Source organism: Salvia splendens, unplaced genomic scaffold (genome assembly GCF_004379255.2).
Source record: "Salvia splendens isolate huo1 unplaced genomic scaffold, SspV2 ctg419, whole genome shotgun sequence".
NCBI classification, from domain to species: Eukaryota; Viridiplantae; Streptophyta; class Magnoliopsida; order Lamiales; family Lamiaceae; genus Salvia; species Salvia splendens.
The window spans coordinates 1-27,397 of NW_024599068.1; the positions used below are offsets into that span (position 1 = coordinate 1).

Genomic DNA, 27,397 nt, shown 5'->3' on the forward strand with positions numbered 1-27,397 from the left:
CATTCCGGTATGTAATAAATTGAAAATGAATAGATATTTACTTCATTCTAGTAGGATTTTACTTCATTCTAAAACATTATTACTTCATTGGACTACGGTTTTATCATTCCAGTATTTGATCAAACAAATGCTATATACATTCGAAAAACCAAGTTTCCCTGCGTTTTCACTGTCTATGAATTAATTAATAATGATCAGTTTGTTGTAGTTTTTGTTGAGGAAGCATATTCAAATCCACTAGTCGAGTCGACATGATCATCAAGCATAATAGATTCATTTTTACAAAAGCAAGCTTTCAAAAACAGTAGTCATGTCAGAAACCAAAAGCAAAGCTCACAAAGTGATGAAGCAAAAAACATGAATGATAAGCTATATCATCATCTTCACTCTCTGTGTCCACTTCATCTTCATTGAAATCATAAACATTAGAATTAATATTCAGCCATTTTTTTCATACTGGAGGGCCAGAACAGCTGACATAAATAACAAAAAACACACAACTTAATCATCAAACCTCTACATTCTTTGAAACATCTCTACGAACACATCAAAGGCACAATTCCAAGCAACCATCTCTTACCTCAGATTGCTTCCTCTTCTACTATGTCTCTTCATGCTCGGATCACAATTGAATGCCTATGAACTAATTGAATAGAATCGGAAAACAAATTAATCGACGTGCCTTCGTTCGACGAGTTGCTTGTTTCAGCCATTTTTGAATCTGTGTCAGATTTGAATTCGCTGCTGCAGTTGTTGAACTCGACGGCTGTAGTTGGTCGAACTCAGGAAACTCGATTTGTAGATTTGAAGATGGAGATGAATTCGCTGTTTTAGTTGTTGAACTCGACGACTGTAGTTGTCGAACTCGTCGACTCAATTTGGAGATTTGAAGATGGAGTGAATTCGCTGATGTAGTTGTTGAACTCAGCGACTGTTGTTATCAAATTCGGCAACTCGATTTGGAGATTTGAAGATGAGATGAATCAGCTCTCGATTTGGAGATTCTGGGGAGGAGAAGAGGCGTGAATGTGAATTAGAGTAAATTGTTTGGATGTGTTTAACCCTAAAATTTTTACCCCCAATGCAAAATGACGTAAATACCCGTGTTGAAGTAATTTGTGTACATAACGAACTGCGAAAATTAACACTACATCATTTCATCTAATCCATCAAATTTAAGATCTAAGGGCTCAAATTTGATCTCTAGTTCGGTCTTTAAGACTGGATTTGTGAATAATGAGACTATATATATATATATATATATATTAACACTAGAAAACAATAGAAATCATCCATATAGTAACACTGGAAAACATAATTTATTTTTATTTACAAATAAGGATTTGATGTAAAAAATAAGGATAAAAATTTTAATCGAGAAAACATTACAAAGAGAATAAATGGATTAGTTTAATATTATAAATCCAAGTTGTTATAATTATTTTTCACCCCATATCAAAAATTTTGGATACGCCACTGAACAGAAAGAAGGTAGAAAAAGTTAGTGGAGTGTGGGTCATACTTTTACATACTAGTTTTTAAATAAAATATGAATGAGAAGAGTTAGTGGAACGTGAGGTCATTACTAAAAGTAGTAAAAATAAATGAGACACTAGATTTTGGACGGACGAGGAAAACTTGTGCCACTCATTCTGATGGTGTTGACAGCGGAAGCACAAATCAGAGAATCAGAGGTCATTAGCTCTTCTAATTAAATTGAACCCACAATTTAATTCACGCTTATATTATAATATTATTATCAGCAACTACAGTAATAATATTGTATTACCCATCTAAATCCGAAATTACAAGTAATCCGAGTTTCCACTTTTAAAAGGTTATTCCTGCGCTTAAGATATAAATGTCCATTAATTAATTAATGTCTTCTATAGACTTAATTAATTAATATCTTTTAGTTCCAACCGTGGACTTCAGGAAACACTTTTTTATTGTTCATAGAATAATTAAATTTCAACTAGCTAGGTTTAGAATAATAAAAGGAGCTCCACTTGAGGACATTATTAAACCAGACTCACCAGACGCACGTTTCAATATAATAGCAATCCTAGCACCGCTAGATATTAATCAACACTACCCAAAATATCATGATTATTGGGTTGCGAAAACCACCACCATTTGATAAATCAAAGTAATACATAATCAATAACGAATGTTCAATGCTAAATATATTGATTAAGAAATGATTATTTTCAAGACCTCGTCTTTTAGTAGATACCATAAAGACATGTCTTGCTGTTAGATCCGTTCGGTGCTATACCACACCAATGTCATCTGATTTCAGTAAAGCTTAGAAATATGCGGACTGACATTGCAACCTTTCGCGATAGGTAATCAAAGCCTATCTGAGTTGTGAAATTATGTTTTTTCTTTGTTTTAGAACTGACCGTGTTACCTTAAAGTGGACGACGCCCACAACCGGTCTACTAAAACAAAGACTTAGACTTGTTAAGTTTCTTATATATTTAAACATGTAAATAAACAACTGTTAAATGTAAAACATAACAATCATTATGACAAAAATAATCTGTTTTATTCCTTAGAAATTAAAATAAGAGTTTTTATAGTATGCAATCACTCGAAATGTGATTTCTAGTATACAAAACTCTAACACAATCGTGGACGGAGGAAGTATCAGTAAAATTAGTATGGAAAACAATATATGCCATACTACATGATATGTCACGACGCACTTTCTAAGGATACAAAGTTCGGTTTACCGTGACTAGGGGATGTTATGAAGCGAGAAAGAAAGGGAAAAAATGTGCAACTTAACTGAAACTAGTATCCCCCGTGCTATGCATGGTAAATTGAAAATTTTTTAAATATATATTGTTCTATTTCTATAATTTGAAATTTGTATATTTGATACTAATAACAACTTAATTAAATAGAAATGTTGGTATAATAGTAAGGACATGTTTGATAAGTTAGTAATGCCTAGATATAGATACGTATATGACTATTTCCAGGTGTTTGGTATCATAGTTAACCTATCATGTAAGCCTGTGCTATCCTCTATGGCCCATCCAAGCCCGTAGTTTTTTCATTAAAATATAAAGATATGTGTCTCACAAATTTGGTCGGATAGCATTTCTACCTCATTTTTTGTCTACCAAACAACAACGAAAAAACCCTCATTTAAGCTTATCTTGACACGAAGCTCGCATTTATTATCTTACTTGCAAATCTTCTTAATCCCATCTTCTTTCTTAGCAAACGAGCCCTAAGTGTGAATAAAATAAAAATATTATAAACTAAATCACAATAATAATTCTAATCTTGATTTAGAGTAATATAAGTAAAATTTTAAACCCAATTATGCAGTTTAAGTTCATGATTATAATATTTAAAATTATAGTAATACTCCGTTAAAACAACAAAGACACATTTAAATAGAAATATTTTGATATATACAAAACACCATTAATTTGAAATTATTAATATACAATTTATAATAATTATAGAAAAATATAATAAAAAACTATATAACAAATAAATATATAAAATATAATTTGCCTTCATATTTCATCAAATTCAAAAATATAATTAATTAAATTAAACAAATAAATTTATTAACATGAATCCAGTTCATCGCATGAATCCATAAGTGTTTATTACATCTATATGTTCCATAAAAAATTCATGTGTAAACTCTTCCCCAATCATGTAGGCACTTTACTTGTCCTACAATGGCTTTTCTAATTGGAGCCTCTTCATGTTTCTTTTACGTAGGAGTATGAAAGTAGACATATATAATTGCCACTATCACATGAATCAAAAAGATAATAATATTGATTGAATTTGCATTCAACTATGACTTGTCATTAATATAATTCGAATTAATAAACTTTATATGCATTTACTTAAACTTTTAATATATATTTAGAATATTAATAACAAATATATGGTTCATAGAATATAATTCACTTCATCTTCTTCAAAACCATTCACTTCCCCATTATTATTATGATAATAACAAAAAACTTTTTGACTTCTCTAAATTTATGATATGTAATCAATTATTTTAATTTATAATATCATAATGACACTTCTGTTATTTTCTTCAAAACTTCCCTTTTATATATGTATAGATATAAATGACTTGGGATCAACATAAAATATATCAGAGCACACGCATAATATAATGAACATAGACTCGAGTTTAAGTTGTAGCGAATGGTTCAAGAATGAATGACATTATGTATGGATACATAATGCACTCCACGTTATACTATTAAAAGCTTGTCATCTCTGCTCAACATACCCTATCATCGTTGCCGCTCAACCTGCACAATTTTATTTTTCAGAAAAGAAACTTTAAGCCACAATTGATTAACGCGACATTTTATTAAAACGGCCCGAGAAACACTAAAATAGTTCATACGTAAAATTATACTTTACAAACATTGACTAAAATTCTTAAAATATATCATCAACAACAATAATTTTACTTTCTAACTTAGCCCGGAAATAAGTCAATAGTACATATATCATATCTAAACATACTTAACACGGAATGTGGCAAATTCCATGACAGTCACTAACTGGCCAACTTGAAGGATGACGCCCGACTAGTCCTGAGCAAGGACCTGAATTCGGTAGTATCATAATTTATCTAGTTGGTATGCTCCCCTTTGCTAGTCAAACAGATAGACAATGCTCAAGACAAAACATACATACATAACTTATATAATGCCATTTTCTCAAAAAACATACATGAAACGTAGCTCGTATTTAGGATGAAAGCCCACAGTAATATAGGATTAGTAAAACCCACCTCATTTACTTAAATCCTTAATTGAAAATTTCACTTCGGTCTTAACTTTCTTGTCGGTATAGCCCTTTTAAAACAATGATAACATGCTGACTAGACTCAATAAAATATTTAACTTAATTAGAATGCATGCTTGTTCATTTTATTTCTTGATCTTTTCTTAGGGAGCTTTTAAGATTCTTTTACATGAATTAAATTAGGGTTTAATTATTTGCATTAACTTAAATTTGTCTTCTAAGAGTTATTGAATAATCCAGCATATTAAACAAATTGACACCAAATTATTTAAAACTAGTCCACTTAAAGTCAGCCCACTATTAATTAAATTAATCTAGAACAAAGAATTTAAAAGTTTAAAATTAGGGTTTAATTATTTGCATCAACTCAGTTACTATAATTTAAAAATCAGCCCACTAATTATTGAAAAATTGCCCACTTAAAGTCGGCCATAATTTATTGATTTATTCAACTTATTTCAACACATGGGAACGGATCCTCTCCTGTTTGAAAAAACCCAGCATAATATGTTGTGCATTAAACGCACATGAAATGGAATGAAACGCAGACATATAAGTTAATTTCATTTTCAACCCCTTTTCCCTTTTATTATGCTTTAGGCAAATATTAATACAAATTGTATTTCAACCCCATGGCCCACCATACAGAGGGAAGCCCAATAATCATTATATCTTTCATAGTATAATACATGTATACAACGTAATATTTAATAAAAGTTATTTTCAAATTTCTTATAATTAATTGCTAGAAACTGATTTGTTTTATTATATATTATAAAAATATATTAGAATTGTTTAAAACCAAAGTATATCATAAAAATACATACTAAGGAGTATTATTATATAAAAATATTATTCTATATGTAAAGAATTATTATTCAACATGATAATCAATAATTAAAATTTCTGTTTAAGTACAAATCTATAAATCAAGTTGATTTTATTTTTTAGAAAATTAAAATAAGATGATTTTTACGTGATGAATAATTCTTATATCTTCATAATCCAAAATAAAGACCAAATCTTCACCATTAGATTTCAAAATGAGTGGATGGGATTAAATCTTACGAATTTCAATAAATAGTAGACAAAATATCAACAAAAGGGTAAGATCGTCATTCTATTATCATATCATAATTTTGATGTTTTTTATATTAACATAGTGTATTACAAATATCAACACAATGACATGAGTATTTCAACACAAGTACACGAAAATATCAACACGGTTTTATTGAGATTTTACATGCATTATGTTGAGATTTTACATGCATTATATTGAGATTTTACATGCATTATGTTGATATTTTACACATACATTATATTGAGATTTTTTGATGTATTTGTTGATAAAAATCTGTTTATCAACATATACGAAAATCTGAAATAAAAATCATCAAATTCTATCATCTGAACGTCGTTGGAACATATGCAATTGAGATCTCGTTAGAATCCTTATAAAATTACCTTTAAATTGATATTTTTTTGCGAAAATAATTTAAATCGAGCGAGTTACGTAAATTTAAAGTTTTGGGATAATTTTAATAAAAGGAGAATTGACATTAATACCCTTTAATTTTATTTAATAATTATTTAAATTTAAAATATAATCTACTTGACATTATATCAACCACTAGATCTCCTAATCTAATGGTTAAAAATTAGTCTTAATTTTGGATTGATAATTAGTTAGCAATTGATCACATTCTCCTGCTTCATATACTGATAAAATTTAACTAAAAATCTATTATTGCATCTTCTTAAGATGCTAATTGATTCACCATGATCCTATTATATTAATCTGATTTTTTTCGTGTAAAAGTCATTGTATTCTAATTTGTAAAAGTTAACTTGACATATAGAAATTACTAATACAATGTTTATTATTGATATGCTGGATTTTTTTTAACTTATAAGAGAATATTTTTTCTTTGAGGTGCTTCTTTTATGGTAGTATTAGTATATGGAGTATTTATACATTACAATAACACTTAGTTTTAATAATTACACCTATTCCATGCAATAAAACTAAGTACGTATTACTACTATTATATCTTAAATATTACTATTATAAAAGAAGTATTGTATAAAGAAGTACTCCATCCGTTCCACGGTAGTTGAGTTATTTCATTTTCTGCACTCGTTTTGAGAAAAAATAATAAAAAGTTAAAGTGGAGAAAAAAATAAAGTAAGAGAGAGTATAATGTAGAGAAGAGTCTTATCTACATTATGCTTTCTCTTACTTTACTATTTTTCTACTTTAACTATTTATTATCATTTTTCTAAAACGAGTGCAGAAAAAGAAATGACTCAACTACCGCGGAACGGGGGGAGTATTCAACATAAAAATTAAAAAAATTATTTTTATAATATATTTTATAAATATATAAAAAAAATCAGTTTTAAATAATTAGTGATAAAAATAAAAAAAACCAACTTTTGTAAAAAATGATACCTGTACTATACGGAGTATGAAAGAGGTCGTGCTGTATGGTGGGCCATGGGGTTGGAATGCAATTTGTATTAATATTTGCCTAAAGCATAATAAAAGGGAAAAGGGGTTGAAAATGAAATTAACTTATATGTCTGCGTTTCATTCCATTTCCTCTGCGTTTAATGCACAACATATTGTGCTGTTTTTTATAGAAATATTCGTTCCCTTCAACACACGCATCAAGGAATTAATCCCAGCCCAAATAAATTACCCTTTCTATCTAAAATTCTTTTTCGATTTGAATTCCCCCATTAGAATTCCCGTTAGAAAAAAAGCATCACTCCCATTAACCGCCTCACTGTCTAGTCTCGATTTCTCCGGCTGCGACGACGCCTCCGATTCCGGCTGCTCATCGTGGCTCCAGGCGCCGCCGACGTCGAAGCAATCTCCGGTAACTTTTTTCTCGCTGAATTTGCTTTTAGTTGTATGTTTATTTTAGTTTTGTGGAAATGGAGTTTGACATGGGTTTGCGAAACTGGTTTAGTTCCCAGCGGCGCGTTACTGAGTGGTAGTGTTGGGGGCGAAGTTGTAGTTTGTGATAATGCGTGCAAATTAAGCAACAAAAAATGGGTGTAGGTGATTAGGTGTAGGTATTGTCCTTTTCCCTTGTTTATTTGTATTTTCCTGCTTTTTTGTGTTCCTTTCTGGAATTTCCAGTTGTCTTTGTTGCATGTCAGTGTTTATTTAAATTGACGAGGCGGGATACACGTCACCGTAGACCTCCTCACGGACTCACCGTCTGATTTCGGTGCCAACCGATTCTCTCCGAGCGGCTCTCCAGAATCCACCAAGCAGGTCGTTGCAAGGCGGTGGAGTGCGGTGGACTTCTCGGCCTAACTAAGTTGTTTCCATTAATTTTCCAGTTTATAAATTTTATCTTCTTGTTTGGCTAGATATGTTAGGGAGTTAGATCTAGGTCATGATAATACTGGGCTCTCATCTTGATTTGTGAAGCTATTAAACTTATTGTGATGTCCAAACATTCTTGGGTTGAAAGAGTAGGTCATCACTTGTTTATTTGTAGATTGGTGTTATTCCTTTGAGCATTTCTCTTAGAATTTGGTCTCAGCCATTTTGCAAGCTAGGCCCACTGACTGACTCTATTCTCTCTCGATTTTGATGGTGAAACAGTTGTGTGATGCTGGAACTGTAGTTTGTTGGGAACTCTGCAGAGGTCAAATCTTCAATTTCTTGGCTTGTTGTATTAGGGATGTACTCGTAGAAATTAATAGGGTTGTTCTAAAAGTTGTTGTTTATGTTACAGATATTGTTATTGGTATTTATACTTTGGAATGCACATATTTGCTATGTGGAATTCTTCTCTTGCATTCCATGTTTCATCTTACCTCTCGGGTGCCCAAAATTGAACAGGTTATCGGAAGTCAAACTGTATTATCTATCATCGTATCAAGCAGACGACACTGGTCTAATTTTTGTTAGTTTTCAAAAGCCCTATATTACACTTATAATTGGATTTGTGTGCTGATTGATGCAAGATGGCAAACATACACGGATTGAAAGAATTTTTTATTTTGACTTGGTTACTTTACTAGCGACATGTATTCTCTTATAGTGGTTTTTTCCACTGCATCATGTAATAGTATCTTTGTTTTCACTTTCCTTCTTTTGCTTTAGGAAACTATTGTAATATGGAGGTTTAAAAGTATCTTAACAAGGTTTTTTTCTAGTTATCCTGACAACCTTTCTGCTTAATTTCCTCTAGTTTTAGGTATGTGCAAGTTGCTAATGTTTTTGCATAAACCACAACTTCCTAAGCTCATAACTCACCAATATCCACCTCTCCAGTGCCCTTTTGGTCTTTAACCTTTATTAACTATGATTCACAGCTCCTTATCTTCACATTGATGCCCAGCTCTTTCTTAATTTATATTTGTTGTTTATTGTACTTGAAAATTATTGACATTCTCAACTTTTGGCATCATACTTGTTACGTGTGTCATGATATGGTTATATTTGTATACATCCTTTGTCTCCCCCCTTAATTCATATATCATCATATGTTTTCTTCAGATATTGCTTGATGATGTAAGATATCAGAACAACTGATTGACCTGGTCTTCTATCTGCTAGTTCTACTTGGTCCATACAGACATGTCAGTATTCATTTCCTTGAAATTTAGATCTTACTCTGTTGTTTTGTAGATATGTACTTACTACTTTCGTATCCAGGAATCTCAAACCATACCCAATGGCATGGTTCTTCTTCATTCGGATCTGGTAGCTTGTATTATAAAATTGGTTTTCTCCACACTACCAAGAGGTTGCTCAAGCATTGACTGCATATTACAAGGTAGCAATCCAGGATTAGGTGAAAACTAAGAACATTAAATTACTTGTTTAATGGTATAAATCTTCCTACTCCATCATCTTGATTGTTGTTATTTCAAAGTGTTATCAAGTAAGTTGTGGCTGAGTAAGTGGAGTTGGTGGCAGGTGGACATATTCATAGAGGCAGAATTTGCTGCTGTTTGTGTAGATGTCAAGTTTCTGCAGACCAACGATTCATTTTGGAAGTTGCTTTCCCTACTACTGAAGAGACCTTGAATCACCTCTGCCAGAGTGTGATTCTTCTCTTCAATTTCTACAGTCCTTGTGTCAGCAAAAGTTGTTCCCGGAATGCATTGTGAATACAAGATTTTATCCTTTCATCTGATTAGAGTTTTCACTAGCCTGAAAGCATTGACATTTCTTTAAAATGTCAAATGTGGTGAATACATGTTTCTGCTCCAGGAACTTGAGCTGGAATTTCTATTTTGTATACATGTTTCTGCTCCAGGGACTTCATTTATTTCTGTCCAAGTGAGATAGTAAGAGATTCCATAATCAGCTTGATTGCTTATGTGGCTGCAGCTTTATCTGATGCATGTTGATGTATGTCCTAGGATTTGTTTGTTACATTTGAGCTTGGGTGAAAAAGTTGATGTTTGATACGTGGGAATGTAATTCCTTGTCTCCCAATAGTATAGCACATTTGGTCGATGTGGTTTAAGTGGATAAAGGGTATTATTGAGGGTCCCACTATGTTGCGAAAAAATATGATTTTTTGATAAATGTGTCATTGGGAAGTTTGAAATATAAACTAGAGTGTGTTCATGAACCAAAATGGAAAGTGCTAAATTTTAGGGGGACACCAGACATAGTAATTGTGCTATAGTACTGGGGGACGGATAAAGTAATTGTTACACTAGAGAATGATTATACAATGTTGGGCAGTCAATTATTTTTAAGCTAGATTAGTACTGTGAATTAGCATATTACAAGTTCTATTAATAGCATTTATAACTTTATCCCACTAGAGAACTAAAATCTCACACTTCTGAATTCTTTCTTCATTCCCGTTTACTTTCTCTTTTCCTTTTCCCCTTTTGTTTCTTTATTATTTATTTCTTCCTTGTGACATGTTTATTAATTCAGGAGTAGTGTGGCAATGTAGTCGTTCTTATTCTGGTTTAGGCCGTCATGAACTTAAAATTATTGGGCTTAGACAATATTTCCTCATACATGGCTGCTATCTCTCACCTAAAATCTAAAGCTTTATCTATTGTGAGTGCACTTTCCAATTAAGATTAGTGGATTTATGCCTTTGAATAATACAACTGCTGCTGGTAAAGTTAGCACACCTTAAAATTTTATGTGCTTGTGCTTGGTGTGGTTGTGTAAACCGGCCCTTATTTCTTTGAAGTAAATGTATTTTTTTCTACTGCAGCTGTTGCACCTTTGTGAAGCTGAAAGTGTATCCTACCTGGAAGAGGTGGCCAGCAAAACATCAACTCAGGATGTGGCAAAGTCTGTTGGACTCAAGGTATTGGTTTCTAAAGTGAAAGCATCATGCAGTTTTGGTCATAACTCTCAGAGAGATACATGTGTCATTGCATTTATAATAGAAAAAGAATTCCCAGACCCTTTAGATCTGTTGTTACAATAACATTGAACAACCAGCAAGTTTTGTACTTCGAAAATGAAACTAAAATTATCTTAAATGTGCTGCAGAAATTTTACACACGAGAAAACCCAAATCTGACATTTCAAATTTTTTTCTTGTTTGTAGTATTGCCCAGTCGCAGTTCGGTCTATAACAAATGTTTATAGTATTTCCTATACAATAAGCATTGCAATGTCTGCACTTTGAGAAGATTTTGCCTTTTATACATATGCAGTTGTCAATTTGTCATTTTGTCTTACTTGGTGGTATCATGGGCATTTGTTTTATATAGGTTCTTGCGTTGCTAAAAAATGTTTAATGCTCCCTCTGAGGCAAGCTACCCGAGGGGCAACTGGAACTTAATGCAATGCGCTTGGCAGATGTCTTGTCAGATGATTCAAATTTTCCGTCATTCATCATGATAAACTTTGTAAGCTTTCCATCAGTACAACTAATTTTAAAATTTTAGAGTGCTATGGATTCCATGCCATGGTTTCTTTGCTATTCATGATTGAAGGTCGAAAAGACTCGAAGCATGACATCTGAGTTTCTTAGAAAATGTCTTTGCCTATTTGAACACACCAATGATGTGCTTGAAGAGATATTTGATCAAATTGCTGGTTTTAACAAATGGATGTTAATTTTATGAAAGTAACTTTTAAATGAAAGGTGAGAGTTTGAGCACCTGCAATAACCTAGACTTGTCGATCACCTCCGAGCTTATCTTAGCTTAAAATGGTAGTACTATGTCATCTGTGGACAATGTTATTTGTATTTTGCATGTCATTTGCAAGTATAGTGTGCCTGTGGATCTAGTGGCAAATTATGAACTCAAACCTAACCAACTAATCTTGTGAAATGGAATAATGAGGGCTTCCCAAACTGTTGTTGCTATGTTCACAAGTCACTTAGCACATACAATGAATTTGCAAGTTTACCGGTATAAATATTTTTGTCATTTTAATCATCTAATCGAAAAACTTCCACGAACTGTTCAAGTGACATCATTTCCTCATTTGGTTTTTGTCACTGCAATCAGATACAGATGATTAGTAAGAAGAGTTTCAGCTATTTGTCAATGTATGATGGTTAATTATTTATTTTGTTTGACGTTTCATGTCTCAAGTATAATGAAAATAGGTATGCCATACCATACACATCAATTCTTTTAATTTATCAATTGTTATAATCTTTTCTCATGGAAATTTTGCATTTTTTTTTCTGACACAAAAAATGCGTTCCTTTAGAGGGAAGCTTTAGCTGCAATCTTTCTTTTCCCTCATGAAGAGTTTGTATCTGGCTAGTGCTCGTCTGACCTTCTAGTTTCTAAAGAGGATGCACTATTAGACTATGAATTATATACATCACCACGATAATTCATATTTCACCAAATCAGTCAGTTACAACTATTGCATTGTCTGAAACTCCCTAAGTCATCAATGTATATAGACACTTTAAATTTGAATTTACCCCTTGAAGTGTACCTCGTTCCTCTTATCTCATCAAAGAACGTCTTTGTTGATTAAAGTGATTGCAAACCTTCATTGCTTTGTCCCGATGCATGCCAGGGTAAATGATTTAGTAATTTTGGTATTATTTAGCTACTAATAACTTTTGTTTCAATCCCAGATGAGAAGGATCTGTCAACAAGCTCGTTCGGTTCTTATGGAAGGACTATCAGAAACTGTCAGATGGATTCTTCTCTCTACTTCAAAGCTGACAAAGTATCCACAATTAGCAAGAACTTATGTAATCCTGCTTCTAATACACTATTGCATGTAGTAGTACATATCTATATTCTAATACACCATTGCATGTAGGTTCACTATTAAGTCATGATTTTTGAATGAAGATGAGGAGGTAATTTCAATGTATGCTTTCCTTCCATGCTGTTATCGGACATTAATTATTTGTTTGTCCTATCTTTCTTAGTTTGCAATTTAGGTAATGAAACATTCTAGCACATGGTCATTATGCTGCTTCTTATAGTTGCACTTTTTTTTTATTTAATAAACCTGCTTCACTCAACACATTTATTCATTATGTGCATTTTGTAGATAGGTAATCTTCTTCGTGGGTTATTTATAAGTCATTTTGTGTCCCGGATCGTTCGTGCTGCATCCGAAGATCATTTAGTCCATGTAAAACCTCTCATGCTTAACCTATGGATATCATTCATCTTTTTCCATAAAATGTTAAGTGCATCTGTTTTGTTTTTGGGGTCTTAATAGAAATGATCTTTACCTTAGCACATATATATTTTTATCACTAACCATTTTTTATATTACCTTTAGGACTAGCTTCGTATATTGGACTCTCGGCCCAGATGTAAAAAAGAGTAGCCCAATGCTACATATTTTCTGTAAGAGATCATCTCATGTATCTTTTCTTGTGATGTTGTAATTACCTTTTCTAGTGATGTAAGACAAAACTTACACTTGATAAAAGAAAACAAAAGATATTTTTATGATATAAAACGTTTCCTTCCTTTCGCTTAAGATTTGAAAATCATGTAAATAAAAACCACGTTTAAATAACACTTAATTTGCTCAGGGTCTTACATGATATGCAAATGATTTTACACTGTTTTGTAGGGAATAAGCTTCATAAAAAAGGAGTTTTAATGCAGAAAAGGAAGGTAGGAAGGTAAGACTATCTTGTAAAGATGACAGGAAAGATGGCACTATATATTTAAAGAAAACAATGTAATTGATCAATCAAAATTGAATGTCGCAAAGTTTCGAAGATGATCTAAATTTACAGAGTAATTTTTTTTTGTTCTGCTAAAGATATACTGGTAGAGATTTGTTTTCAGCATTTTGGTATGTCAGCAGGTAGTTTTACAAGCAAGTAGTTTTCCCATACGTATTCGAGGATTCTGGTAACTCTACATCAAATCCTAGTCTTTGAGGATTCTGGTAAGTTTACTTCTCATCTTATTCGGGTGTTATTCAAACTTGTATATACTCAACTTGTGATGTTTTCTACTTATACATAAGAGCCTAGCTGCTATTTATTCTCATCTGTGGCTGAAATGTTAATTTTATAGAGAATTTAAATGTTATTTTCTCTTTGTAACTGACATGTTATTATTGAGAGTAAATTTCCGAAAGGTTGCCTGTCATGGTTCTTTAATATGTGCATCTCCCTATTTTTTAATGAATTCAGATGCATCACCAATAGATAAACAAGGGATATTAGCTTCATAAATATCCGAAAGTGCCCTAGTACAATACTGCTTTGTTATGAGAACAAAAAGCTTCCACGAACAGACTTTCACCACTTGCTATTTGTGTGTGCATGCAAGATTTTCTCTATATTGATTGTAACTAACACACTTTTTTATGGGTTATTAGTGTAGACTTCGTTTCCCTCAAGGGTTGGTCTGCAAACTTGTTGTTGCTTACTAACTTCTGGAGAGCTAGGTTTCCCGTGCTTCAGATAAAGTGACAATAGTGTTCTTTGGTGTCCGATTTCTTGAGCTAAGGAGAGAGAACTATTCCGGTTTTGAAAAATTAATTGAAAAAGCCATATGGTCGATCGACTGAATGAGAGCTTTACGAGTTGCAATCTTGTTGATATTGGTGCATAATAATGATTTGGGCAATAGGACTAAAAGCCTCATATCCAAATTATCACATGCCTAACCCTGCATATACCCCTAGTGAGCCAGTTTGAGCCCCCAAAGCCTAATTTCTTTGTTAAAAATATTGAAGTCACTATATTAGCCTATCTATTATATCCATTCATTGGCCTGTATTTTCTACCCCAGTCACTAAAATTAAAGTGCTAGCACATTCTTGGGAGGGTATTTATGGTGGCAAGAAAAAGATGAAAGTCCTGGAACATTCATTTGGTGATATTCATTTTTCCTGAGATGTGTAAAAAAAGCCAAGGCTCAAAAAAAAAAGTAAAATGGCAGCCTTTCATGTGTAAAAAAAGCCAAGGCTCGAAAAAATAAAAATAAGAAGGCAGCCTTTCATGTTTAAAAAAAGCCAAGGCTCGAAAAAAAAAGAAAAAGGCAGCCTTTCATGTGTAAAAAAAGCCAAGGCTCGAAAAAAAAAATAAGAAGGCAGCCTTTCATGTTTAAAAAAAGCCAAGGCTCGGAAAAAAAAAGAAAAAAAGCAGCCTTTCATGTGTAAAAAAAGGCAAGGCAGGAAAAAAGTAAAAATAAAAAGGCAGCCTTTCATGTGTAAAAAAAGCCAATGCTAGAAAAAAAAATATTGAGCGAAAATTAGAAATGGTTAAAGAACGCTCAAAAGAATAAGATGAATTGGTTTAGATGGTAGAAAATCTCGAGTTTGGGGTGTGAGCTATCAAAATTTTGTACGCATTGAGTGAGATGTGAAGGATGTTTTGATGGATGTGCTAGCATTTTAATAATGGTGGTAACCTACTTAACCATATATGATCACACCTTTACCAAAAGCCCCATTACATCCAAATGAATAAGACCTTTTCATTTATGCATCATATTGACTTGTGAGCAATGAATTTTGTTTAAGTTTGGGAGAAAGATCTTATGTGCTTAAAATAAAGAATAGCCGGAAGAACTTCTCTTTAGGAATTAGCGACGATGGTTTGAGACTCCCAAGACATAACTCGAACTTAGATTGAAGCATTGGGATGCCTAGCTCTTAGGGAATTAGTTCGTGTACAGTTGTTGTTCTAAAGTCTTACCCGCGAGAGAATTCGGGGTCAACCTAATTTCTCTAATGATTTGTGCTTTAGTTGCGTTTTTTTGATATATAAACCCCATTGATTGTCAAATCTGGCTTCTTAATATATCTGTTAAATGTATGTCCATGATTATGTTGTTTCTGGTATCAAATGGTCATTATAGAATTATGCAAATATCTGCAAAGGTAAAAGCGATTTATATGCTAGAGCATTTGTTACTGTCCTCAATCTTGGCAAAGGTAAATGTGGTATTCATAGTATTTTCTAAGATAATTTGGAGTTTTATGTTGTACTTGTCCGTATGTTGGTATGTCCTACTTAGAATATGTTCCGGTATTATATGAATTATCTGCGGTGTATAGTCTCTGATATTCTATTCTATTACCTATGATGTTTGTCTAATCTGTTGTTTTGTTATTCTCTTTTAGTATCTGACTCTTCCGTCCATGTTTGGAACAGGCTTCAGCATCAGAAGCTCAGGACTAGATATCTTTTTATTATAAATAACTTGTCCACTGCAAATGTTGAAGCTAAAGCTAAAGAGTTTATTGAAATTTTGAATTTTATACTATCCGTCCATGTTTGGAACAGGCTCCAGCATCAGAAGCTCAGGACTAGATATCTGGTTTGCGTTGTATATAGTTATGGAGAGGGAGAGATTTAGCTTGACACTACATTCCTTACCTTAAATAGTTCTCTGGATGCAATTTACCTTTGGAGTTACTCTTTCTGTTTGGCATTTTGAATTATTTTGAAATAAAATTGAAACATTTGAACAGAGATATTGTGCAAGCCATTTATGTAAACTGCAAGGTTTGATTTTTCTACTTACTTTATTCATTTTGGAAAGCCGGTTTTTATTCTTGGTATTTGTACTATGTCTAGGTTCTGTTTTAAACAGAACTTGTAAAATCTAGTGTGGAAGAACTATCACTGCTGAAAATTTAGGAAGCTGGCTTGGGAAGATTACTATTGGAAAAAATCAAGTTCTAAGGGAACGAGTGATAGATTCTTCTTTTCGTCTGTTTTGTTTTTGAGTTTACTTCATAAACTTGGAGTTGGGTTGTCTGAAATCCTCATGTTGCAATAAATATTATTATCTCATCTTCTTGATTCAAATTTTTTTCTGACACATGGAAGTATATTATTTGTTGAATGCTTTTAAGGGACTCAGGATGCCTGTTGGTCCTTTTACCTCAAAGGTACGATCCATGGTTTATTTTTTATGTACTTGCGAGTCCAAGTTTATTTCAACTCAAAATGTGTTTGTTTTAGATTTTCAAAGCCTGTTCAAACAGCATTGCATACGGGCCTCCTCACCCTTGGGCAGTGGTAATCTCAAATTTAAGATTGAAGTAATTCTGTATAAACATATCTGGTTAATCTTTGTTTTGGATTCCAAATCATAAATTTTGGACAATTTTCTTTGTTGATATCTCTTTGGTTTCAGGTTCTGTTTAAGCATTTAAGTGTTGACCTCAAGGATGTCACACCCTCTTCTCTTCTAAAGGATGTAGTTTGACAATTTGAAGGTAATCCTGATTTTTTAAATAAGGATGTTTGATCTTCACAACCACCAAGAATGCATGAGGTGAAATGTGGAATTATTTCGACACTAAACTAAATTGAGATACCCCTTGATGTTGCTGCCTCTCCCCCATCCTGGCAGCCACTCTCATATAAAGTGCAGCTTGTTGCATCTACTGTGGCAGGGTGACTGCAAAAATTATATAGGCCCATGTAGGAAAATCTAATTAATTATTTGACTTACATATTGGGGAAGTTTCCTTCATTACTTTATTTTGCAAACAATTTTCGTGCAGTAAATAATTAATTACAATGTATGGACTCTAGCCTACTCCGATTTCTGTATATTTTATCTGTTGACTTGATTACTTGATTAGCCTACTCTAACCTAACTATGTTAGTTATAATGTTTTCCTGTTCTAAAATATTCAGCTTGCCTAATGTTTATCCTTTGTGAATGCTTCTGCTTCAGGATCAGTCATTAAGCATCAACTTGTTACTCACCTTATGCTGGGCATTGCTTTACGAGCTATTTCAGTTGCTCATACTGAACCTGATGTTGGCCATAGTTCCAATACTAATCACCGACCCGGTCTTATTCAATCTTCTGCTCCACAGATTGAGGTATTAATGTTATCTTCCTGTTAAGTTGTTGAACCTGCATATGAGGAACAGAGGACTGTTTCCTTGAAAACATGACAAATGTTAAATTGCTATATGGATGTCATCATCCAAAATCATCTTCCCTCATGCCTATGTGTGGTTTCTGGTTTCTCATATCTATGTAGTTGTGGATAATACTTCTATTCCAAGTGATTTGCGTGAACTCATATGATCACTGTAATTGTGTCCTTTTTGTTTTCAGATTGCAGGCCCACCATTTTCTCTGATCGGACCCGGCAGCATATTGTCTGGATTAGCAATTCCCTCTTTGAGATCCCACTACAGCAGAGACCCCCAAGTTCTCTAGATGAGAGTGGACTCCTAATTTCATGAAGCCAACACAATACACCTACCCTTCCCTAGGCAAGTAATAGGGTCTTTGTCTACTTTGATGTAGTTCACTCGATACTTTTTCTATTTTTACATTGTTTTGACTGTATTTTTGAGAGCTAATCTACTCAAACCCACAATGCAGTGACGCAGTGGCGCTATGCTGTCAATACAATCTGCCTCGTGGGTTTTCCACGGTCTTCTAGATCAACCTCAGCAAGAAAATTATCACTTTTAGCTGTGTTACTTTCTCTCATGGTGTGTTTGTTGGTTACATTAACATTGGGACTGGTGTTACAGCTGAGAGAAGAGAAACTTCCATAGAGGTGATTGGATGTAGCTGTCTTATATTTTTTTGGTCTCTGTTTACGCTTTATCTTGATCCTTTTGGTTTTCACATGCTTTTACTCTGAGGATTTTCTTCCTTGTTATGGACTCCTTACTTAAATGACTTGTAATTTTGATCGGCTCCTCTGGTAACCTATGTGCTAACTGATAGCACTCTCAATCATATATATAAAAATGGTTGTATTCTCGAATCAATTTCCGTTTCTTGAATTGTCAATCATTACCTATGTTCAACTAGATACTTGTACCATAATGTCCAGGATTATGTGGTTTCTGTATATTTTATCTGTTGACTTGATTTGTTTGGTCAAGTTCCTCAACAATTTAATTTGACTTAACATCTCTTATATGTCAATTATGTAGTTTTATACATTAGTCTACTTCTTTGAGTTTGTTATCTTTATTGGTCCGTTTGATGATTATGTTTGATACAACAAATTATGGGTTCCTGATTGAACAAACATGAGCACAGATGAATAGTGTTGTAAAATACTCTTCAACCTAAAATATTCAGCTTGCCTAATGTTTATCCTTTGTGGATACTTCTGCTTCAGGATCAGGCATTAAGCATCAACTTGTTACTCACCTTACTCTGGGCATTGCTTTACGAGTTGTTTTAGATGCTTTGAGGAAGCCTGAAGATTCAAAAGTTTGTTCCTTCCTAGGTTATCAGTTAATGTTATTATTGAGAATTTCAGTCTGACCATGGCTTTATGACATTCATATGTTTTTCTTTGGGACTGAGGCATTGGAGCACTTTGTGGACAGTCTCATTGGGTGGTCACAGTACTGCGATCTTATCATGCACTTTGTAGCATTTATAGAGAGGGCACTTCATAAGATTTCAGCTGCTCATACTGAACCTGATTTAGAGGGAACCTTTAGCTGCAATCTTTCTATTCCCTCATGGAGAGTTTGTATCTGGCTGGTGCTCGTCTGACCCTCTAGTTTCTGAAGAGGATGCACCATTAGACTATGTATTATATGCATCGCCTAGATAATTCTTATTACAACTATTGCATTGTCTGAAACACCCTAGGTCATCAATGTATATAGACACATTAAATTTGAATTTACCCCTTGCAGTGTACCTCGATCCTCTTATGCTCATCAGAGAACTTCGTTGTTGAATAAAGTGATTGCAAACCTTCATTGCTTTGTTCCTGATATATGCCAGGGTAAATGATTTAGTAATTTTCATTTTTAATCAGGGTATGCCGCTTGCTACTACTATTTAGTAACTAATTACATTTGTTTCAATCCCAGATGAGAAGGATCTGTCAACAAATTCATTCGGTTCATATAGAAGGACTATCAGAAACTGTCAGATGGATTCTTTTCTCTACTTTAGAGCTGACAGAGTATCCACAATTAGCAAGAACTTATGTATGCCTGCTTCTAACTCTTCCCTTGATTAATCATGTAGTAGTACATACCTATATTCTAATACTTTATTGCATGTTGGTTCACTATTAAGTTATGCGGAGTCTTTAGTGTCAGGATTTTTGAATGAAGATGATGTACAACTGTTGAGATAATAAGAATGTATGCCCTCCTTTCATGCTGAAATCGCGCATTAATTATTTGTTTTTCCTATCTTTCTTGGTTTGCAATGTAGGTAATGAAACAATCTAGCACATAGTCAATATGCAGCTTCTTGTAGTTGCACTTTTTTTCTTTAATAAACCTGCTTCACTCACCACATTTATTCATTATGTGCATTTTGTAGATAGGCAATCTTCTTTGTAGGTTATTTATAAGTCAGTTTGTGTCCCGGATCGTTCGTGCTGCATCTGAAAAACAATTAGTCCATGTAAAACCTCTCATGCTTAACCTATGGATATCATTCACACCTTTTTCCATAAAATGTTAAGTGCATCTGTTTTTGGGGCTTAGTAGAAATGATATTTACCTTAGCACATATATATTTTATCACTAACCTTTTTTATATTACCTTTAGGACTAGCTTCCTTTATTGGACTCTAAGTCCAGATGAAAAAAAGAGTAGCCCAACGCTACATTTTTTCTGTAAGAGATCATCTCATGTATCTTTTTTTGTGATGTTGTAATTACCTATTCTAGTGATGTAAGACAAAACTTATACTTGATAAAAGAAAACGAAGGATTTTTTTTATGATATAAAGCGTTTACTTCCTTTTACTTAAGATTTGAAAATCATGTAAATAAAAAACCATGTTTAAATAACACTTAATTTGTTCTGGGTCTTACATGATATGCAAATGATTTTACACTGTTTTGTAGGGAATAAGCGTCCTAAAAATGAGTTTTAATGCAGAAAAGGAAGGTACGAAGGTAAGATTATCTTGTAATGATAGGAAAGATGGCAGTATATATTTAAAGAAGACAATGTAATCGATCAATCAAAATTGAATGTCGGAACTATTTCGACAATAAACTAAATTGAGATACCCCTTGATGTTGCTGCCTCTCCCCCATCTTGGCAGCCACTCTCATCATATAAGGTGTAGCTTGTTGCATCTACAGTGGCAGGGTGTCTGCAAAAATTATATAGGCCCATGTAGGAAAATCTAATTAATAATTTGAATTACATATTGGGGAAGTTTCCTTCATTACTTTATTATGCAAACAATTTTCGTGCACTAAATAATTTAATTACAATGTATGGACTCTAGCCTCTCTGATTTCTGTATATTTTATCTGTTGACTTGATTTGTTTGGTCAAGTTCCTCAACACTGTAATTTGACATAACATCTCTTATATGTCAATTAGGTAGTTTTATACATAGTCTACTGTGTTTGAGTTTGTTATCTTTATAGGTCCGTTTGATGATATGCTTGATACAACAAATTCTGGGTTACTGATTGAACATGAGCACAGATAAATAGTGTTGTAAAGTACTCTTCAACCTAACTATGTTAGTTGTAATGTTTTCCTGTTCTAAAATATTCAGCTTGCCTAATGTTTATCCTTTGTGAATGCTTCTGCTTCAGGATCACCTTACGTTGGGCATTGCTTTACGAGCTATTTCAGTTGCTCATACTGAACCTGATGTTGGCCATAGTTCCAATACTAATCACCGACCCGGTCTTATTCAATCTTCTGCTCCACAGATTGAGGTATTAATGTTATCTTCCTGTTAAGTAGTTGAACCTGCATACGTGAATTAGCTTATTACAAGTTCTATTAATAGCACTTATATCCCACTAGTTAACTAAAATCTCACACTTCTTCATTCCTGATTACTTTCTCTTTTTTCCTTTTCCCCTTTTGTTTCTTTATTATTTGTTTCTTCCCTGTGACCTGTTTATTAATTCTGGAGTTGTGTGGAAATGGAGGCGTTCTTATTCTGGTCCGGCCGTCATGAACTTAAAGTTATCAGGCTCAAACAATATTTCCTCATACATGGATGCTATCTCCCACCTAATATCTAAAGCTTTATCTATTGTGAGTGCACTTTCCAGTTAAGATAAGTGGATATATGTCTTTGAATATTACAACTGCTGGTGAAGTTAGCACACCATAAAAATTTTATGTGCTTGTGTGAACAGCCCCTTATTTCTTAAAGTAAATCTGATTTTTCCCGTTGTTGCTTTTGCACTTTTGTGAAGCTAAAAGTGTATCCTACCTGGATGAGGTGGCCAGCAACACAGCAACTCAAGATATAGCAAAGTTTGTTGGACTCGAGGTATTCTAAAATCAAAGCATCATGCAGTTTCTGTTATAACTTTGATAGATATACATGTTTCATTGCATTTATAATAGAAAAAGAATTCCCAGACCCTTTATATCTATTGTTACAATTACATTGAAAAACCAACAAGTTTTGTACACTGAAAATGAAACTAAAATAATCTTAAATGTGCTGCAGGAATTTTACACATCGAGAAAACTCAAATATGACACATTTCAAACTTTTTCTTGTGATTTTTAACCGCCTATTATAATCCTAGTTTGTAGTATTACTCAGTCGCAATCCGGTCTATTACAAATGTTTATAGTATTTCCTATACAATAAGCATTGCAATATCGGCCTCCAATACACATATGCAGTTGTCAATTTGTCATTTTGTCTTACTTGGTGGTATCATGGGCATTAGTTTTGTATAGGTTCTTGCATTGCTAAAACAATGTTTAATGCTACCTCCGCAGCAAGCTACCCGAAGGGGCAACTGGAACTTAATGCAATGCGCTTGGCAGATGTCTTCTCAGATGATTCAAATTTTCTGTCATTCATCGATAAACTTTGTAAGCTTTCCATCAGTACAACTAATTTTAAAATTTTAGAGTGCTATGGATTCCGTGCCATGGTTTCTTTGCTATTCATGATTGAAGGTAGAAAAGACTCGAAGCATGACATCTGAGTTTCTTAGAAAATGTCCTTGCCTATTTGAACACACCAATGATGTGCTTGAAGAGATTTTTTTGATCAAATTGCTGGTTTTAACAAATGGATATTAATTTTATGAAAGTAACTTTTTAATGAAAAGGTGAGAGTTTGAGTACCTGCAATACCTTAGACTTGACGATCGCCTCCGAGCTTATCTTAGCTTAAATGGTAGTATTATGTTGTCTGTCGACAATCTTATTTGTATTTTGCATCTCATTTGCAAGTATAGTGTGCATGTGGATCTAGTAGCAAAGTTCTGAACTCAAACCTAACCAACTAATTTTTTGAATATGCTGGTATCTCTAATTGGAAAGTACCACGAACTGTTCAAGTGACATCATTTCCTCGTTTGGTTTTTGTCACTGCAAACAAATACAAATGATTAGTAAGAAGAGTTTCAGCTTGTCAATGTATGATGGTTAAATATTTATATTGTTTGACGTTTCATGTCTAAAGAGTAAACGGACATTTGTATGCCATACCATATACATCAATTCTTTTAATTTATCATCTTTTTCTCATGGAAATTTTGCATTTTTTTTTCTTACCCAAAAAATGCGTACCTTTACAGGGAACCCTTAGCTGCAATCTTTCTATTCCCTCGTGGAGAGTTTGTATCTGGCCGGTGCCCGTCTGACCTTCTAGTTTCTGAAGAGGATGCACCATTAGACTATGTATTATATACATCACCTCGATAATTCTTATTTCGCCAAATCAGTTAGTTACAACTATTGCATTAAACACCCCAAGTCATCATCAATGTATATAGACACATTTTATTTGAATTAACCCCTTGCTGTGTACCTCGTTCCTCTTATGCTCATCAAAGAAAGTCTTTGTTGATTAAAGTGATTGCAAACCTTCATTTCTTTGTTCGTGATGTATGCCACGGTAAATGATTTAGTAATTTCTGTTTTTAGTAAGGGTATGCCGCTTGCTACTATTATATAGCAACTAATTACATTTGTTTCAATCTCAGATGAGAAGGATCTGTCAACAAGTTCATTCGGTTCATACAAAAGGACTATCAGAAACTGTCAGATGGATTCTTTTCTCTACTTCAGAGCTGACAAAGTATCCACAATTAGCCAGAACTTATGTATACCTGCTTCTAACTCTTCCCTTTGGTTAATCAAGTAGTAGTACATATCTATATTCTAATACACTATTGCTGTAGGTTTACTTAAGTCATGCTATGTCTTTAGTTGCAGGAGTTTTGAATGAAGATGATGTATAACTGTGGAGGTAATTTGAATTTATGCCTTCCTTCCATGCAGAAACTAGGCATTAGTTATTTGTTCATGTCCTATCGTTCTTAGTTTGCAATTTAGGTAATGAAACATTCTAGCTCATTGTCACTATGCTGCTTCTTACACTTTTTTTTTTCTTTAACAAATCTGCTTCACTCACCACATTTATTGATCATATTTGTTGTCTTAAAGTTTGTTTCTTCTTGCAGGAGCTTGGGAAGGAGTGGACAGAACAACTAGCTTCCTATATTGGACGCTCAAACCAAAGGAAATGCGTGTATTTGGTGTATAGTGTGTGGATCTGTTTATAGTGTTTGTAATATATGTATAATGTGTGTAGTGCATGTGTTTTTTTAGCATGCAGTGTGTGTTGTTTTTTTGCATTTGAAGTGCATGTATGTGTATGTGTATGTGTATGTGTATGTGTATGTGTATGTGTATGTGTGTGTGTGTGTATGTGTATGTGTGTGTGTATGTGTATTTTGTGGATACTATGTGCAATCTATATGCTTGGAAATTTTTATTTCTTATAGTGTGTTTAGTGGGTGCAATGATGTATGCAGTGTATGAAGTATGTATATTTTGTGTGTAGTGTAGTGTATGTGCAGTGCGTGAAGTATGTATATTTTGTCTATAGTGTGTGTAAGTTTGTTAATTTTTTAATAGTGTGTAGTATGTTTATTTTATGTATGTGTGCAGTGTATATTGTCTCTATTTTGTGCACAATGTGTGTATTAAATGCTAGAATGTAATGCGCATAGTGTATAAATTTATTTTGAATATATAATGTGCATTGTGTATTGTGTATTGTGTATTATGTATTATGTATTATGTATTATGTATTATGTATTGTGTATAATATATGTATTATGTGTAATGTATGTAGTGTATATAGTGTGTGTGTCTGCAGTTTGTGTATTTCGTGTGTAGTGTGTAACTTGTAATTTGTAGTGTGTATTGTATGTAGTGTTTGTGTTTTGTGTACGGCGTATGAACTGTGATTTTGTGTTTGTGGATGAAGTATGTGTTTTCTTTGTTAGTTTTAATAGTATGTGCAATGTGTATGTGTTTGTAGTGTGTATTGTATGTGGTGTTTGTGTTTTGTGTACGGCGTATGAACTGTGATTTTGTGTTTGTGGATGAAGTATGTGTATTCTTTGTTAGTTTTAATAGTATGTGCAATGTGTATGTGTTTGTAGTGTGTATTTTGTTTATAGTGTGTGCAATGTGTGTAGTGTGTGTTCTTTGTGTATAGTGTGTGTTCTTTGTGTATAGTGTGTGATGCGCAATGTCTGTATTTTGTGAATATTGTATGCAATGCAAATATTTTGTGTATAGTGTGTGCAAAATATATATATTTTGTGTATTGTGTGCAATGTAAATGTTTTGTGTACAGTGCGTGCAAAACATATGTATTTTGTGTAGTGTATGTAGTATGTAGTGCGTGAAGAGTGTGTATTATATGTATCTTGTGTATGTGTGTAATGTGTGTATTTTGTGTATAGTGAGTATTGTGTTTATGGTGTGTGTAATTTGTGTTGGTATAATGTGTATTTTGTTTTTGTATAGTATATAGTGTGTATAGTGTGTGCTTTGTATGTATATTTTGTGTATGTATTTGTGTATGTATAGTGTGTATCTTGTGTAGTATGTGCAACGCGTGTATACTGAGTGTAGTGTGTGTAGCGCAATGTTTATATTTTGCGTATATTGTGTGCAATGTACGATGTATGTATTTGTGTATATCGTGTAGTGTGTATTTTGTGTATAGTGCATATTGCGTGTATTTTGTGTAGTATGTAGTGTTGTCTTATTTCGTATATAGCGTGCAACGTGTTTATATGTAGTGTGTAGCGTTGTCTTATTTTGTATATAGTGTGCAACGTGTTTATATGTGTTTGAAGTTCATGTATTTTGTGCATAGTGTGTGTAATATGTGTTTTTTGTGTAGCGTACTTTGTATTTTAATTGTGTGGTGTATTGTGTATTTTTGTTTTGTAGCATGTATATTTGTATATAGTGTGTAGTGCATTGTATGTGTTTTGTGTATAGTGTGCACAGTGTGAAATTTGTGTTGGGTGTGTTTGAAGTGCATTGTGTATTGTGTGTATTTTGTTTATATCTTTTTTGTGCGTAGCAATACTTTGTATTTTGTTTTAGTAGTGTGTGTATTTTATATATAGTGTGTGTAGTGCATTTTCTATATTTTGTGTATTGTGCTTGTATGTCTGAAGTGTGTGTTGGTTGTATTTTGTGTGCATATTATGTGCAATATATGTAATCTGTATGTGTTTTCGATGCATGTAGTTGTTTATATGAGTGCGCAGTGCGTGAATTTTGTACTATCTCCGTTCTACAGTAATAGATGCATTTCATTTTGAGCACTCGTTTTAAAAAATAATAATAAATAGTTAAAGTAGAGAAATAGTAAAGTAAAATAGAGAATTGGGTAGATACTCTTCTCTATATTATTCTCTATCTTAGTGTACTCATTCTCTACTTTAACAATTTATTATCATTTTTAAAAAATGAGTGCTCAAAATGAAATGCCTCTATTCCTATGGAACGGAAGGAATATATGTTTTATGTAGTGTGTGTATTGTGCGTAGTAGCATATTGTGTATTTTGTTTGTGTAGTGTATTGTGTACCGTGTATTTACTTTGTGTGTTTGTGGTGTGTATTGTGCATAGTGTGTGTAGCACATGTGTAGCATATTGTGTATTTTGTTTGTGTTGTGTATTGTGTACCGTGTATTTACTGTGTGTGTGTTTGTGTATAGTATGTGGTGTGTTTAGTGTGTGCATTTTATGTATATGTCGGTATATTTTTTGTGCGTGAATGTGCAGTGCGTGTATCTTTTATATATTGTGTGTATTTTGTTTTTGTGTGTGTAATGTGCGTAGATGTATGTGTACTGCATTGCATGCATTTTGAGTGTATGTAGTGTGTATTTTGTATATAATGTGTGTAGTATATTTT

The 27,397-nt window shown here is 33.2% G+C and overlaps 2 long non-coding RNA genes across 11 annotated transcripts; both read left to right on the forward strand.

The window, feature by feature from the left end:
* Positions 1 to 7,512: 7,512 nt before the first annotated feature.
* On the forward strand, positions 7,513 to 24,761 carry LOC121790134. The gene is made up of 14 exons (XR_006048222.1): positions 7,513 to 7,697; positions 7,791 to 7,896; positions 19,884 to 19,975; positions 20,064 to 20,183; positions 21,060 to 21,110; positions 21,597 to 21,674; positions 21,771 to 21,896; positions 22,116 to 22,224; positions 22,389 to 22,465; positions 22,930 to 23,025; positions 23,739 to 24,058; positions 24,147 to 24,266; positions 24,345 to 24,412; positions 24,627 to 24,761. It is a non-coding gene; the product is annotated as an uncharacterized LOC121790134 (long non-coding RNA).
* Positions 9,867 to 18,476, forward strand: LOC121790133. Of its 10 annotated transcripts, none has more exons than XR_006048213.1 (13): positions 10,058 to 10,134; positions 11,034 to 11,129; positions 11,542 to 11,679; positions 12,879 to 12,998; positions 13,070 to 13,120; positions 13,307 to 13,390; positions 13,544 to 13,611; positions 13,844 to 13,895; positions 14,084 to 14,167; positions 16,389 to 17,261; positions 17,380 to 17,461; positions 17,929 to 18,080; positions 18,322 to 18,476. It is a non-coding gene; the product is annotated as an uncharacterized LOC121790133 (long non-coding RNA). The 10 variants fall into 10 exon arrangements; XR_006048220.1 differs by having other exon boundaries at positions 13,844 to 13,887; XR_006048214.1 differs by having other exon boundaries at positions 13,311 to 13,390.
* Positions 24,762 to 27,397: the final 2,636 nt, after the last annotated feature.